Source organism: Myripristis murdjan, chromosome 14, assembly GCF_902150065.1.
Source record: "Myripristis murdjan chromosome 14, fMyrMur1.1, whole genome shotgun sequence".
In the NCBI taxonomy this organism is placed as follows: Eukaryota; Metazoa; Chordata; class Actinopteri; order Holocentriformes; family Holocentridae; genus Myripristis; species Myripristis murdjan.
This window is the reverse complement of record NC_043993.1, coordinates 5440001-5457479: the sequence shown is the minus strand read 5'-3', so window position 1 is coordinate 5457479 and position 17479 is coordinate 5440001.

The following is a 17479-nucleotide window of genomic DNA, read 5'->3' as shown; positions in this document are numbered from 1 at the left end:
CATCTTAACTGAGATATGCTCATAGTAAAAAAAATAATTTAACAGTTAATTCTGAAACAAAAATAATAATAATAAGCTTGAACTAGTACATTTCAGAAACTTAAAACTGCAAATCCATCACTAAGTCCAACCGTCGGTTGGTCCTCATCTGCAGGCGAGCAGCTCTTTCCAGCCCCTGCAGCTGCTGATCCTCCTGGCCCTCCAGGCCCTCCTGGCCCTCCAGGCCCTCCTGGCCCTCCAGGCCCTCCAGCCCCTCCAGGCCCTCCAGGCCCTCCTGGCCCTCCTGGCCCTCCAGGCCCTCCTGTAGATCCTTGTAAACTAAAACAAATTAAAGTGGTTAACTTTCTGACAGCAAAGGCATCATCTGCTAGTTTGTTTTGTTACTTTTCAATCCACCACACTCAGTATGCCACTTACTGTATAACTTTGAATATGATAGTGCAAATTAACACCTGACCACTCTTGTGAGTTTGCTACCTTTTCAGATTAAAAGCCATAGAAGAGTAAAAACATGCCAGGTTAAAACTGGTATGATGTAAGCAACACAGCTACAACTAATACAACTGATAATGGCTGCGTTAGGTGTACAGTGGGTGTGTGGATGATCAAGCATTGACAACAGTCAGTAGTACTGGCGGCGCCAAGGGGCCCCCAAATCAGATTCTGCTTTCATAAAGGCTTGGTGCTGCTCTGCTCTGTACTATCACTGTCAAATATCAAATAAATGTCAAAATCTTTTAAAAAATGAATGAAAAGATTGTTCTTTCTCACCGACGGCCTCTGCCTCAGACTCACTTTGCTGAATCATCCGGAAGGCTACTGACGAGGGCCAACACTGTGTGACACACCACACACACTGCTGGCGATCATAACACACAGTTGGCACAACTTCTTTTTTACAGCTACAAAACATCACAGAATGTCCAACAAATTTCTCTGCAGACCTCCTGCAGCTCAGTTCAGGTGTCTCGTAACCAAGCAGCTGCACTGTGGGTCTACAACTCCTGCATTTAGCTCATTATCTGCTGTGTTTTCCACACTGGCAATGCTCTAGTCATGCTCGTCTCCTGTTTCAGTCAAGAAAATACAGGAAAGTATCAGGTGAATGTTAGTCACCTCTTGTTTTGTTTTGTTGTGCTTTTTGGATTTGTGAACAGAGCATCCTGTTAACTTCAGTAGGTTGAAGGCTGACAGTTTCATTTTGTGGTGAATTACACCTTTAAATTCCCAGGACGGTACTAAACATCTTTCTCATCCTCTTCTACCACCCTGACTTCCTTCCTGGAAATGGATATGTGTGGGTGTTATCGTAGGTAGTTTATTACAACTCACAGTGTTGTGTGTGTGTGTGTGTGTGTGTGTGTGTGTGTGTGTGTGTGTGTGTGTGTGTGTGTGTGTGTGCATTTGAAGAACAAGTAGCACCAGTGGGAAATGAACCCAAAACCGTGACAGTAGTGGTGTCACGTTCAGCCCACTGAGCTACACAGCACCGTGTACAAATGAATGAATGAACAAGTGAATGAGGTGTGTGTGTGTGTGTGTGTGTGTGTGTGTGTGTGTGTGTGTGGTAAGGGATATTGAGTTCATTCAGTTCTCACATATACTGCAGGACCCCAGCTGGTGCGGGACGGGGGGTCTTTGTGCCCCACATACAACCCCACAACCCCACCTACACGCACACACACACACACACACACACACACACACACACACACACACACACAGTCTACCACTAACAGGATTAGAGGATAGAAGGTGCTCGCTCGGCAGACCTCAGTGTGAGAGAAAGACATGACCTCTGTGTGTGTGTGTGTGCGTGTGTGTGTGTGTGTGTGTGTGTGTGTGTGTGTGTGTGTGTGTGTGCGCGCGGGCGCGGTTCTTTAATTTAATGGATGCCACCTATGTATTGCATTCGCTAGCTTGTTCTGATTAGTTTATCAAACCCACAGCAAAACGCAAGGCATTATGGGTAGTAGAAGATAGCTGCAGTTCCTGAAGCAGGATGGAATGAACTGAAATGAAACAAAATGAAATGAAATGAAATGAACACTCCTCTTCAGCTGTTTCTTCACGTGTTCAGAGCTGGAATGAACACCACAGAAGAAGAGACAAAACAAATCTCCAACCCAGCAGGATGGTTTGCAGGTTCAAAGCCCCTGACAAGAGATTGGTAACACTCTCCTCCCTGTCAGCTGCTTCTGCCAAGGTACCCTTGAGCACGGCATTTGACCACCAACAGCCCCAGTGGAGCTGCCCAATGACCACCAGTAGAAAACTGTGGTGGTTCTGACCGGCTCTCTGGGCTGATTGCATGTAACTGTGTGACTAGAAAGCAGGACAGGAATGCAAGTTTTCATTAAAAGCATTTGAAGTATTTTTTGCACGATTTGATTGTTTTCTTATTTTTAATCTTTCGCACTGTCTGCACCGTGGGTAAGGTCAGAGTAAAACATTTTTTCGATTCTCTGTATGTCTGGCACATAACTGCAGAATTGACAATAAAGCATCTTGAATCTTGAATCTTGAATGATCTCTTCACTTATGAAAAATAAAAATAGCAAAAAAAATAATAATAATCACTGTCAACAGTACAGTAACAACTAAGTTTTTTTTTTTAAATGAAAATATATACAAAAAATAGAAAATAGATATTAAGAATACAGTACAGGCCAAAAGTTTGGACACACCTTCTCATTCAATGCGTTTTTTTTTTATTTTCATGACTATTTACATTGTAGATTCTCACTGAAGGCATCAAAACTATGAATGAACACATGTGGAGTTATGTACTTAACAAAAAAAGGTGAAATAACTGAAAACATGTTTTATATTCTAGTTTCTACCTCTTGAAGCTCATCGAGAGAATGCCAAGAGTGTGCAAAGCAGTAATCAGAGCAAAGGGTGGCTATTTTGAAGAAACTAGAATATAAAACATGTTTTCATGTACTGTATATGTTGCCATATTGCGGGAGTTTTTGTTTATATTTGGCTATTGATGCTTTGTTTAAGAGGCATTCTGCAAAATTGCTGAGGCTCAAGTGCGGCGAGGGCCCTTCAGATCCAACCAGACAAAACACGTGGAATATGCATGTGATTTGATGCTTGAATCTGCATGGTTCTCATTGTCCGACCAACTCACCGCTCAGTTTTATGGCTTACTCCACATTTCTGTCGACTGAGTCTAAACGGTCCTCACTTCAGTTGCATAATCGACTCTTAACATTAGCCTGCTAGTCCAGTAATTTTAGGCCAAAATTGGGGTCAACCTAGGACAAATTGCAAGAGAAGCAAACTCAACTGATTTTGTATCCTCAGTTTGTCCTGAGTGAGGGGGAGAAAAAAGTCCCAAGAAATCCCATTGGTGGAAAGTTTTGAAAATCACCTCTATATGACCACATATTACCAAAAAACACTGTTTTTAACACACAGGGGAAAGGGGTTCAAAATTTTACTTTCAGATATCACTATAAAAATTCACAAGTTGATTACACACACAAAGACAAGAAAAAAAGTCTATTACAAGTTCTTTGAATTATTCTGTTAAGGAATATAAGGAATAAATGCCAGAATAAATGCCAGAAGAGACATTTAAACAGTGAATTAAAAAGTTATTATATATATAGTAACCATGAATTAAAAGGTTACTATATAACAGTGAATTAAAAAGGTTACTATATATATAGTAACCTTTTAATTCACTGTTTAAATATCTGTTCTGGCATTTATTCCTTATATTCCTTATTAGCGCATATCAAATCAGATAATGTGTGATATGCATGTGTAAACAGAATAAATCAAAGAACTTGTAATTGACTTTTTTTCTTGTCTTTGTGTGTGTAATCAACTTATGAATTTTTATAGTGATATCTGAAAGTCAAATTTTGAACCCCTTTCCCCTGTGTGTTAAAAACAGTGTTTTTTGGTAATATACGGTCATAAATAGATGATTTTCAAAACGTTCCACCAATGGGATTTCTTGGGACTTTTTTTTCCCCTCACTCAGGACAAACTGAGGATACAAAATCAGTTGAGTTTGCTTCTCTTGCAATTTGTCCTAGGCTTTTTCATAAAATGACTGAACTATGCTTACTCACAGTGACTTTAAAAACCTTTCAAGCAAATCAGTGAGGTTTGGTGTCGGTCAGTTCAGGTCCGCTCTCTCGGTTGAGAAGCTGATTTGGCCGATCAGTGCCGTTGTAGGGCGCAGGTTGCTCTCCTCCACCGTTCTACCTGTCCGTCCTGTCTTCACTGCAGAGAACAGATAATGATGTCCAAACTTTTTGAGCCGCGCCGCGCTGCAGCAGCGGGCCACCGCTCGCCTCAGGGCCCCGCTTTCTGCAGAGGCCTAACCTGGGAGGGCCGGCGCTCTCATTACAGCTTCGATGAAATAATTATGAATGGCGCGGCGAGACTTCATCACAGGAATATCTATTGTATTATTTATTCAGCCGGTCCCCTGGTTCAGGGGGAGAGAACGCATATAAACTTGCAGCCTCGCTCCTCGCCTCCTCACAGAAGCTGCTGTTTGCTGCTCAAAGCAAGCAGAGACGCCCCGCTCCTCGCTTGATTTCACCTCTTCTCTCTTTCTTTCACTTTCTTTTTTTTTTTCTTTTTCTTTATTTGTTGTTCTTCCGGGAGTATCCGTCAGGGGCTGGAGGCCTTTAAGCAGCCTAGCCTGCCAGCTGTGGACACTCTACACCTGCTTTAACCCTTTATTTTTCTCTTCTCCTTCCTTCTCTCTTGTTTTCTTCACTTTTGTTTTTTGTTTTTTTCTTTTTTTTCTTTTTTCCAACTGGAGCTGTTCAACTCAGTTTTACTAAAGGAATACCAACAAGAAACAACAGCGGGAATTCCCAGTTCTCCATACATACACTCCACATATTCACACTCTATGACGGATGACAACAGCTATGCTTTTGGAATATATGTGGCGCATGTTTATTATTTCATTATGAGCACCTTCCCACCAGGCTGAGGAGGGACAGAGGAGAAGACGACAAACTTCTGGAGCTGGATCTGCACTGAGAAACCTTTTTTGAGGAGCGCACAGGCCTGACCCGCAAGCTGCACAATGGGCCTCATTGAGAGGTGGTGCGGGGGATGACGGATGATAAAGCAAGGCAGAGAGAGAATAGAGAAAGAGAGAGAGAGAGAGAGAGAGAAAGCGGCGGAGTGGCTTGCATGACAGCTGCATCATGGGGATCGGGAGGGCGGCGTCGCCTGGGGCACAACAGGTGAGCGATGCTGCTGCTGCCCGGCTGGTTGGCTGGCAGGCTGAACGCACGGGTGGATGGGTAATTCATCGATCGGCTGACTTGGCTGGAAAATTTGTCGTTTGAGAGAGTTGATGCCAGGCCCAGACTACAAGACTTCACAAGTCCTAAAATCGCTGTTCCACTCAAACTGCACAACAATCTGGGCTGTATTTTACATCTTTTCCTCATTGTGGTGCACACACCACACATCTGAGCGCAGTAATAACATCGTCTGTCTCCTGGGAGGACACCACCAAAAATTCTGAAATTTCTATTCCCCAAACCTCAGGTGAAGCACAAAGGGTGACTGCTGTTGTTGTTGTTGATGATGAAAATAGGCCCTGGTTACAAGTCGTCGCGTACCATTCTTATCATGTGGGCACTATTTTGTGCCGAAAAACAAAGGCAAACAGGTGGAAAGCCAGGATATGGCTGGGGGGACACAGGCAGCGAGGGTTGCCTATTTTGCACAGAGAATAGGAGGTAAATAAAGTGCTTCACCTGCATGTCAGCCTCCTCCCATGTTCTCATTGGCAATTCTTCAACTGTGTCACAGTTTGAGAGCACTAAAACTACAAGAGCAGTCTAATTTTGTGGCAAGAGAGTTCAAACATCTTTGAAAATTGATGCATTTTAAGCTGGCTCCCAGACTGGTCTGGGACATGTTGCTGAGACTGCAGGAGCCGCAGTGAGTCTCAACACGAGCAGCAATTTGTCTCCGATGTGGGTTTTTTGTCCCCCAGTCTCAAAAGTTTATCTGTGACTGGAAAATGAAGTCTTGCAGCCTGAGCCTGGCAAAGAAGCTGAGGTGTGACTGGATGCTTCGTAGACATCACTGAGTCACAAATGCAAATACAAATAGCAATTAAAAACATCCTGAAAATGTCTCAAATTTTGTGGAAAATGAGGTCAGATAGCAGAAAGAGCTCCTACTGAACGTTACAAACTGACCAAACTGTGTGAGGGCTGTGTGAGGTGAACATGCACAAAGAAGCCAAGTGGTGACAGAGACATCAGTGTTGTCAAAATGTATTGTTTTCACTGTCCAAACGGCAAAAGAAAGAACATTACACTGTGGAGAGCGTTGGGTTTTCGTGTGGAGAGGAGATCAAAGCCCAACAAAAAAAAAGAGTTGCATCTACAATAAAATTATTTCTGTGTGAAAAAATTTAAACGAATCAAAACAAAACAAAAAACTCAAGTTATTGGAATTATTTTGGCCAATAGGTCCACATAATCAAGCAGTTTGCTGGCTTATTTGAGTGTGTCACAAATATTGACTCTGAGGGGCTGAAACATTTTCAGTCCATAAGACAGGCTGAGCGAGTGAACCACCTGTGAAAACTGTACAGACCAGGATCATCCAGTGTACAGAAACTGAACTTATACAAGCAACATTTCTTGGAGTTGTTTTGTTTTTATGGCCTGTAAATTAATGGTTAAAGAAAATACATATGAAATTTCCATCTCTCATTTCAGCCATTTAGCCAGGCTCATTGTTTTAGCTATTTCAGTTGAGTTCCTGGTGTAAATTTAAACAGTGTCCCACACAAAACTGCCAGACGTGGCCACACATCATTTAAGATACAGCTGCTACAACTTCTTATTTTCTCACTTTCTAGAACGTGCTAGATCACTCCACAGTCAATAGCATATGCTGATTCGTTAGCGTGTTGTGCTTGAGTGAATGATCTGCCAGCAGCACATGGATGATTCTGGTGTCTATTTTCTCTCACCAAGCGGCTGAGCAGCGGTGTATTCCTGGTGTTGCGTGTGGGTGAATGGACAGACGACAGGCTTCCTGTCTGTCTGATTGGCTGGTCGGCTCGGAGTGGCAGACAGCCGACTTGTTGCATGGCTGCAGGGTGTCGTGTTCGTGCAGATCTTGTTTCAGCTCACACTTCCAGTCAAGAGTGTGAGCATGAACACAGAGAGTTGGTCCTTTGTTGCCAGTCTGACCATGTTTGACAGTCTTTAAGCTGCATTTCCAAGCCGGGAAAAAGGAAAAAAAGGAATCTGCAGGCAAATGCAATCCAAATGAGTTTATGAATCAGTTATCTATGAGTGAACTTCTTCTCCAGACCTGGATGTCACAAAAAAAAAAAAAAGATATTTTTGCCATCACACATAATTGGGTATGACTAGGTTTGTGTCCTTTAGTTTCCAAAACATGTGTTCAGTTCAGTGTTCGGTTTGATATTCACTCTGTCAGCGTTCCCACAGGTCATGGAGTTTCTGGAAAAGTCATGGAGTTTAAAAAGTCAGGGATTTTTATAAATTAGTGATGGAAAGTGATGGAAATATTATGGAGCTATCATGGAATTTTGTCAGCCTTAACTTGAACTAAAACAGTAACTAAGGATTCACCATATATGATATTCATTTTAATATTTATTCTCCTCTGTGTTCACTTCCAATGAAGAATAAAACCGAATAATATAAAACCTTTAAATATGAAGTGGGTTTAAACTGCTGGTCATGGGAAAAAAAAAAAAAAAAAACATCATGTTTCATGTATACTTCTTGGAAATTCAACATTTTAGTCATGACAAGGAAAAGTTAGGAAATTTTACATTTGACAGAGTGAGACTTTAGTTCTTCATTTTCTTTTTCCCTCATCTCTCCCCTGTGAGCCATTCCCCTGTTTCCAGGAAATCTGAAATGATGCTGATATTTTGGGATTGAAGCCACTGATAGCCAATATTTTATGCTGGGATTCTGTATCTTTTAAATTGTAATGTTTTCATGACCCAAAATTTCCAAATGCTTAGAGGAATTCATTTTCCCCTCAGCTCCTAAAAACAGCATTTAGAGCCTCATGGGAAACTACAATTCTCCAATAAAGCTCTTTTTAGCAGCTCCTGATTTATTTGTCAAAATCATGCTGGTATAATATTTGTCCCCCCCCCCCCCCCCCCCCCCCCCCCTGCAAGTTAGACAGCAGCGCAGCTCGCTGAGCTCTGCTGGGACAGTTCGGGTGCTGCATGGTGGGATACACCGAGCGCGCTCCATCAATAATGCAGAATGTTTCCGTGGCAACCGCTTGGTCCACTGCATGGCAACCAGGGTGCAGCGCTCATATCCTGTCTGTGGGAGAGAGAGAGAGAGAGAAATGGAGAAACAGCAACAACATGTCATAAATGTTTATCCCAATAAAGCAGAATTGAATTGAACTGAATTGAGAAATGGAGAGAGGGTGTGGAAGAAGAGAGAGGTTAAAGGAGAGAGAGAGAGCAGGAAGGGAGGAAATGGATAAGAGAAAGGGAGAGAAAAGTTTAGGGACAGAAACCGCAAAAGGAAAAGGGTGGAGAGAGTGTGGCAGAGAAGGAGGACGTGGGAAGAAAGAGAGGGAGAAAAGAGGAAGTAAAGGAGGGAGAAAGAGAGGTCTGTAGGGAGGAGGGGAGAGAGAGAGAGAGAGAGAGAGAGAGAGAGAGAGAGAGAGAGAGAGAGAGAGAGAGAGAGTAAGGATAACACCAGTGGGTAAAGATTAAAGCTATTTGATATGTACCAGTAGTAAACAATTACATTTTCTTTTTTTTTTTTTAACTTGCTGTCTTTTACTATATTTTACTATAATTTCAGTTTGCTAAACCTTTCAGCTCCAGCTGAGATAGACAGGTGCTTTTCTGTTTTCAACCCACTTCCATCTGTCTGTCTGTCTGTCTGTTAGCAGGACATACAAATTAGTTAACATAAACATGTAAGTGGTTAGAGCCACAGCATGTTGAACGTATACGTACATCGAGTGCATACACACAGATCTATTTTATGGTATTGTTCCTATTTGTATCATTTTATTCCATTTTTACTTACTTTTTGAATATAGGTATTTATGGAAATTTCCTTCTTTGATGTAAACCACATTCCCTTATGCTGCTGCGTCAAAATGAATGTCCCCTACAGGGGATCAGTAAAAGTACACCTGATCTATAAGGCCCCTTAAGTGAAAGTATTCACACAAACACATACAAATTGCTTTTGCATCTTTATTTGTTGATGTTTTACATTTAAAATACAAAGTAAAACCAGTCTTCTATCCCCTCTCCACAGCTAGAAACCATCCACTGCCTTTAGTCACTGTGGGACTGGAAAAGTTGAGCTCTCTAGACAAGGGGGTGACCTAAAAGAGGCACTCTTGAAAGTAGAAACTTATTGGGTAATGAATTTGATTCATCTGTGTTCTTGCAATTAAATAATATTGAATGATAGGTAGTGATAAATTAGCCTGGTATTTGGATGCTGGTGAAGATTTCCCCGTGAAGCTCATCCTAAACTGTTTTTTTTTTTTTTTTTTTTTTTTCCATTACTTTGGAAGGTGTAGCCTGTGGGGCTGCTACATACAGCCCACCACAAGAGTGAGTGTAACACCTGTGACACCTTATGATATACAAGGCCAATACAGTGATGTTTTGTGTTTGATTTCCGGGTAGACTTGCATCCTGCTGGAGTCCTGCTTGTTTCTCTGCTCCCTCTCTACTTGCCACACCTCCTCCAGCCATGCACTCCATGCTCTTCAGGGCTCAGATTAATTAACCCAAGGAGTGGATGTGTGTGGACATAGGGCCTACCATAGGTGTTGGAGGAGGCTTTCTAGGGGGGTTCATGAAAGCCAACTCTCCGGCTACTATGGTCCTGGTACACCCAGGATCATAGTGGTAGTACTACATGACCTCCAGGCAAGGCACCTAATCCCCCAATGACCATCGACCAGCCACTCACCCAGCCTCCAGCCATCACCCTAACAAAGGACAAAAAGGACAAAAGCTGAGGATGTGTGACCATAAGACTGTCTCTGCCACCCAGTGCCGAGCTCCAAAACCGCTCCATGGACTCATATGAGCTCTGATCTCAAGTGTAACACATTGTGCTCACTAAAGTGTGAATATAAAAGTCGATCCCACGTGGCACAGCTAGTATGAGGGAGAACAGCTTATTTCCCTGAAGATCAATTCCCAACAACCAACAGGGGAGGGGTGGCAGGGTTCAGTGACACACACACACACAGACGCCTCACCACAGGCCCTTCCTTCCTAACAACCCCATAGCAACTACTAACAATTACCTGACAGGACTTAGAGCCCCGACTTGGTGAAACACATAAAGACTAAGGGGACGAGGTGATTCCATGAGGCTTGTTCTTCGGGGTTGAGGCAGATAAGTCACGGACGTGTGTCAGTTTCAGATGTCAGATTTCTCCAGAGTGCTGTGGACTTGAGTGGCCTCAGTGTTCCTATCAGCCTGTCAGAACGACGTGGAGACGGGCCCTCAGGTACAACGTTTTCATCTGCTGACGTGAGACCAGCTGGAAGAGGCTTGTTAAGTTTTGGTGAGCTGGCAGATGCTGGTGGAAGTGTGAATTCTACTGAAAGCCTTTTTTTTTTTTTTTTTTTACTTTAATCTGAGTGAAAGAGAGAGAAAGGAAAGGAGGAAGAGAGAGAATGAGAGTGAACAAGGAGAGAGAGGGAGGAGAGAGAAAGGTGGGGTGCTCCTGTTTCTGTTATTCAAATGTATATCAGACAGCTCTGTGGGTAGACCTTACACACACAGCAGCAGCACTAGTGGACCTGATATTGAGTGATGGTGTGTGTGAGTGTGTGTGTGTGTCTGTGTGTGTGCGCACATGTCCACCCCCCAGGCCAGCGGTCAGTCAGAGGTTATTCCTCTGTTTAAAACATTCATTGTTCCCCTCCTCCCCTCATTTGTACCAGTGAATTATTAAACACTCACCTATTTTTCAATTATTCAAGTGGCAGACTTCTTCCCCCCGTTTTTTTTTTTTTTTTTTTTTTTTTTTTTTGGTTCTTCTTGGGTGTTGGTGGAAGTGAAGAGGCACAGTGGCCGATTGATCATCATCACCCTGATTCTTCCTTCTGCTGTCTGGCACTTTCTCTCTCCCCAACTCTTTGTTTCAAGCTCAGGCTTCAAATTCAACGTCGATATATTACATCACGCAACAAAATCCTATTAAAGCCACTTCGGAGACAATTTTAAACTTATGCAAGTGATACATTTCAGCTTCTGAAATCATAAAACAAAGCAAAATACAGAGACAGACCGCAGACGTGTCAGCGGCGACTGTTTCGTTTTATTTGAGCAGATTTTCAGCGCCTGTGCAAGCCGTCATGTCAGCATCTACTCAGCAGGAGAAAGATCACGATCACAAGCAAAGAGTCAAGTGCATCACATACCACACAACACGGCTCTCTATATTCATGTGTGTGTGTGTGTGTGTGTGTGTGTGTTTCCATGAACACATGTCATATGAGAAATTCTATACATGATGTAATATAACACTTTTCCACATTTTCTGTAAGTACACTGTAAGCACAGACACAGACACACACACACATCACATCAAAGTCACAAGGTAACAGCATTTCTCCCACCACTTGCTGTGTTTCCTGTTGAAACAGGAAGTTGGGGGCGGGGCATATCACAGGAAACAACTCATCCATATTCATTTTGAAGTGTTATACAATTGCAGCTCCTCCAGTGGAGTAACTTCCAGCCTGACCTGAAGCTCTGAGGAGACACGTTCTCACTGACAAGTTCCCTTTTCCCTTTTCCCTTTCCCTTTTTATTTCTTTGTTTCTTTATTTTTGCAGGAACAGAAAGAGGTTGATAAAAAGCAGACGGCTGCATTATTGTTTGCAATTTTTATATATTTATTTTTAATGAATTATTTTGTATTTCTTTTCAATTCCTACTGGTGCACCAACATGGTAGCTGCTCAAAAATACACCCTTTGTTATCCAGGTGTGGTGTAGTAATTATTTTTAGCAACGCAAAAAAAAAAAAAAAAAAAAAAAAAAATGAAAAATGTGTTTTTCTTCAAAGAAGGTAAAAAATGGATTCTGCCCGTGGCTTGAGATAATCCTGCTTGCTTCCACTGCTAATCAACTTGTTGATGTGTCTTACTCTGCCTTGTTTCAACGTATTTCACTTTTTTTTTTTCCAAAACCACATTTTTTTTTCACTAAATATGAGACCAAATGACTTCTTGGTATGTTTTTGTTGTTGTTGTTGTTGTTGTTGTTTTCTGTGAAACAGGTGTATGTTATTAAAAATTAGGAAAATGCAGGTTAAAAACCATGCTTCTTTTTATTTTGTCTTTTGCTGTGTAGTTTCTTCAAGCCTGATTTTTGCAAAAGATCTTTACCCGACTGATTCTGTACTCTCCCTCCCTCTCCCTCTCCCTCTCTCTCTCTCCCTCTCTCTCTCCCTCCCTCTCCCTCTCCCTCTCTCTCTCTCCCTCTCTCTCTCCCTCTCCCTCTCCCTCTCCCTCTCCCTCTCTCTCTCTCTCTCTCTCTCTCTCTCTCTCTCTGCTGGGTCAGTGCAGTGGGACGGGGATTCCTCCTTCTCTCTCCCTCTCTTAAACATGATTAATACTTGATGCTGGGACGATAGCTATCCCTTGTACAGTAACATTTGGTGGATGCTTGTGACTGCTGGGAGATGTCACTCTGTGTGTGTGTGTGTGTGTGTGTGTGAGGGAGACAGACAGAGAGAGGGGTCAGAGGAGGGGTTTTTATAGACTTTGTCAGGGTGATTAAGGCCACATGTTATTGATTGGCAGACCGCTTGAAGTGCAACATCATCATAAATAATTCTTCAGCCTTCCAGAATAAACTACCACCTTTGTTGGCCGCCTCGACGCTCCTCCATTGAAGAGCGAATGCATTTTTTATGTTTTTAACTTGACCTTAATTTAACCGAGGAAGTTGTACAAGAGCAATTTCTTATTTACAAGCTGTGGCAGAAATCAACAGATGTGACGTGCAGAGCATTTTAGCTTTTTTGTTCTGTTTTTTTTGTTTTTTTTTATAGATATTTAGGTGTGGGCAGCTTCACAGCGTATTTCATAGTGGGGACCCCCAGGGGCCCTGTAGGGGCTTCCAGGGGTTCCTCAGCAAAATAGCCGACACAGTAATTTTATTCTCTGGGAATTGATATAATCCCCCCAAAACTGGGTGATTATTCTAACATTACGTTGTTGTTGTTTTTAATGTATTTTTTAGTTTGTATTAGTTAGTGTATTTGTAGCTTAATAGCTAATACAAATCAAGATATTTTCTCCAACCACAATCCCTAAAATCACTTCAGGTTTTATGAAACCTTTTCAAAACCAAACACGTTCACTCATTTTATTTTATTTTTTTAACAGAGACAGTGCACATTAGTCATGTAACATTAACACTAGCTAAATAATACAGCTACAATCAGGGTTTTTTTTTAGCTAAAAAAATGTTTGATTCAGACCCATTAACACAAAAACCTAACATAAACATAAAATGTTTTAATTGTTTATTGTTTTTATTTGTTTTATTGTTTTTTCAGCACCCATGCCAAGGGCCTGGTGGAGAAAAATATCAAAACTGAGCAGGAGAAATGAAACTTGTTTCTCACGAGTCAGGACAGACATGGTTTGTTCAGTATGTCTTTATTAAGCCATGATTCCCCCACACAGCCGCCACAAGACAATGACTTTCCCTGGGAGACGATAAATATTTAAAGTTAATCTTGTTTGCATTCATGTTTTACCATCTGCCATGGTACATGCTGAGGAATGATGGGTATTTCAGAGGAATTTGTCTGCAGCTTTCCCCACACATCACACAGCATATTTTCACAAACAACCATTTCAATGGCACACCGCTGCTGAAGCTAGTCCTAAAGTTATGCTGTTCTTAAAACAGGTCAGATAATCAGCCAGCGGGTGACATCACATTCATTTTTGGCACAAATCTTGTTGAACTGTGTGTCAACTAAGGCCAGACTGATTTGATATCTGGTCGCCTACAATGATACGGACACTTTGGGTACAGCATCTGTAAGAGTGTACAAATTGTTGTAGGAACTTTATGGCAGTGATCTGTCTTTTTCAGGACTGTGTCACTGTAGGATGGACGGTAGCACACACATCTTTGCTCTCTGATTTTCCACATGATTTGAATGCTCCACATTTTATTTTCTACAGCGGTCACATTATGTTATTTGGCTTTTTGACTTGATTAAGGCTAACTAGGACCTTAAAGTTTCACATTTCCATGATGTTTCCAAGACATTTTGGAAACGTGATTTAGACCTGCGAAAGTGATGTTTTGTGCAGGAAAGTACATAGTGAATTATTTGCTTTGGAAAAATGTGTAAATCTGTAAGATGAAGCCACAAACATTGAGTTAGCCTGTGGTGTCCATAGATGTGTCCATAGAGCCATTCAATAATGTCTTCAGTAAAAGTCAACAGAGATTTTCCATGTGTAGTTTACTGTGGCACATGTCTCGTTCACCTGTGGAGAGAGGGAGGAGAGCTGCACATCAACAGGACTTGAACGTGTGTCTGCCAGTTGCAAAGTAAAATTAATGAAGCTAATGTTAGGCTACAGTTCTTAAAGTACATATCAAACAGTGGCTAACACTATTAAACTGTTAATAAAAAATAATAATAATAAGCTGAGACAGAGTTGGTTGTTGGTGAAAAAGCATTACATTTGAATTTATTTACATTCACCAGAAGTAGCTCTCAGAAAACTTTTTTCTGGCTGAACAGGTTGGATGTTGATGTGAATTTAGTTTACAGCAGTAAAGTCTGTTTAGCTGTGTAGTCTCTACAGCAAGCAGAACATTAAGAGCTGTAGTTCAGCATGTCAGCTCAGTTAACCTGAACCTGAACTGTCAGCTAGCCAACTAGCCAGCAGGCTAGTGATGAAAACACTAGCTTCAGGGTTGCCAGCTCTCACGCATTGGCCGTGACAGTCACGCATTCAGCCTCAATCTCACGCTCGAGAGAAATCTCACGCCAAATCTGACTTGTTTTCTATTGTAAATTTTTCCACTCATCATGTGTACTCATTTGTGACTATAACAAGCTCAAGTCTTACATAGGCTCTAAATCACTCCAGTGTCTGATGTGTATATTTTCTCTGATTGTTGATTCGCTGAAAACATTACCGTCATTACGTCAGTGACGTCCGTCTGCTGCTCGGGTGCTGCTGCTTCAGTTGGTCAGAGCGGCAGAGCAGAGAGGCATGCACGGTGGCCAGATATGAAATTCGAGCGGTTATCGTGGTATCGTGGTTATCGTAGCCCTGCTACAAATATGAGCCCCCCCTTAAATTGTAAAAGATGCTAAGTCTGCCACAACCTCTTACAACCAGCAAAATGCCAGTGCTTAAGAGAAACGATTGGAAATTCTGACACATTTTGCAACTCCAGGTTTTCTAAAACAAGGTCCCATTCTCTGTCTTTCCCTCTGTTGAACCTTTTCTATTCATGCATCCTTTTATATGATGTTTTGCTTCGCATGAACTATTGATTGTCTATTTTTTCCAGTTTACAGACGAGGCACTTGTAAAGACAGGACTTTTTGTGAGCACCTGTATTGTTCCTTCAGTTCACAAATACTGACACATGTTTTTAAGTTAAAACAATAAATGAACTGGAGGTTTTCAAGAAACTTTCCCACTCTTTGTTTTTTTTCCCAGTAAAATTAGCCAAAGCAAAATTGTTATGAGATAGACCAGAGGCTACTGGATCATTCTACGGGCCCAATTTACAGTAATTTCCTGAATATGCTTCACCGTATATCAACCTCAGGTCAGTGTCTTATGCAAACTAAAAAACAAAACAAAACCAGGTATGAACCTCACCTGTGTATTTACCCCAGTTTACTAACATTACTTATTGAATTGGAATCAGATCAGATGATTTCATGATAAAGTAGAATGATGAAAAGATGCATTCCTGTCGATTAACCTCATAAAACCCCGGTTTAAATCGGTAAATTATGGTCGTTGGTAGAGGTTTGCGGTGGCGGCCCAAAATTTCTCGCTGGCTGCTGCATGCACATGTTTGGAGAGAAATCTCACTCCAGCCAAATGACCAAAGTTGGCAGCCCTGTAGCTTCTCCTAGACACATTATCGAGCATACTTAGCAGATTTGTTAAGTGGAAACCCGTGATGTATGCTGGCCAGGCACACACTATGTTAGCTAGCAAATAGGCTGACATTATGTAAACCTGAAATCAATCAGATTAGCTGATGATTAGTTTGAAGTCAAAAACAGCACAGAAATCAACCGCTTGAATTCTGCTAAGACAAAATTGTGCATCTAGAAACATGACTCGAGGTATCCTGACAAACTGCGATATCTTAAAATCAAATTCAGGCCGTGACGTTTGCTGCTGCATGTTGTCCCCTCCATCGCGACATTAACCTGCCTCACGAAAGCTGGAAAACACCAGAAAAGCCTGTTGAAGCCGCTTAAATATGTTTAAAAAGATGTCGAAGAGAGCTGCGGACCCTCAGTACGGCCGCCAGAGGGAGCGTCACGTCACATTAAAGCCTTTTATACAAACAGGCAAACACACACACATCAAAAAAGTCACATATATGAACACACCCGCACACACGCGTAGCCACTGACTAGAAAGAATGAAAGGGAGATTTGAGGGCTGGGGGTGCACAGGATGTAGCGAATGGGATAAAAGCAACCAGTGAAAGCGTCTCTAAGCGTTTTTCTGCATGTGAAGTCGGTCGCTCGGCCTTCTGGGACTTTTCCCCGCCTGTTTGATGCCTTTGAGGAGGCCTCATCCATATTGCATCGTCTTTACCATGAGCTGTGATCCCTCCTCATAGAGACATAAAGGAGCAGGAGGAGGGGAGGGGGGAGGACAGGAGAGGAGAGGAGAGGAGAGGAAGACTGACACGAAGAAAGGGAAGTGAAGAAGAAAACATAAGGAGGGAGAGGAGATTTGGCAGGATGGCTGAAGAGAGAGTAAAGGAGAGGAGAGGGGAGGGATGAAAGGAGGGGTGGAAGAACATGAAGAGAGCAAGAGAATGACGAGAGGAAGGAAGGAAGCAAGGAGACGAGATAGGAGATGTGGGATGAAGGGAGGGGAAGAGGGGGAGAGGAGGAAATGAAGAGAGGACGAAGGAAAGTATACAGGGCGCAAAAACAAGAGATGGAAAGGGAGAAAAAGGGAAGAGGAAGAAGGAGAATAACAACAACAAGCAAAGGGGGGGGGGGGACGCACTAAATGACATGCCCGACTGTTGACTCACCCAAAGCCCCCAAACCCCCCACCCCACCCCACCCTCCCGTCCCTCTGCATTAGGAGCAGCCTGGGGGTATGCGAGGCAGAGAGAGAGAGAGAGAGAGAGAGAGAGAGGAGGGGAGGAGGAGGAAGAAGAAGGGAGTCTGTTAAGAGCTGTCATTTAAATAAA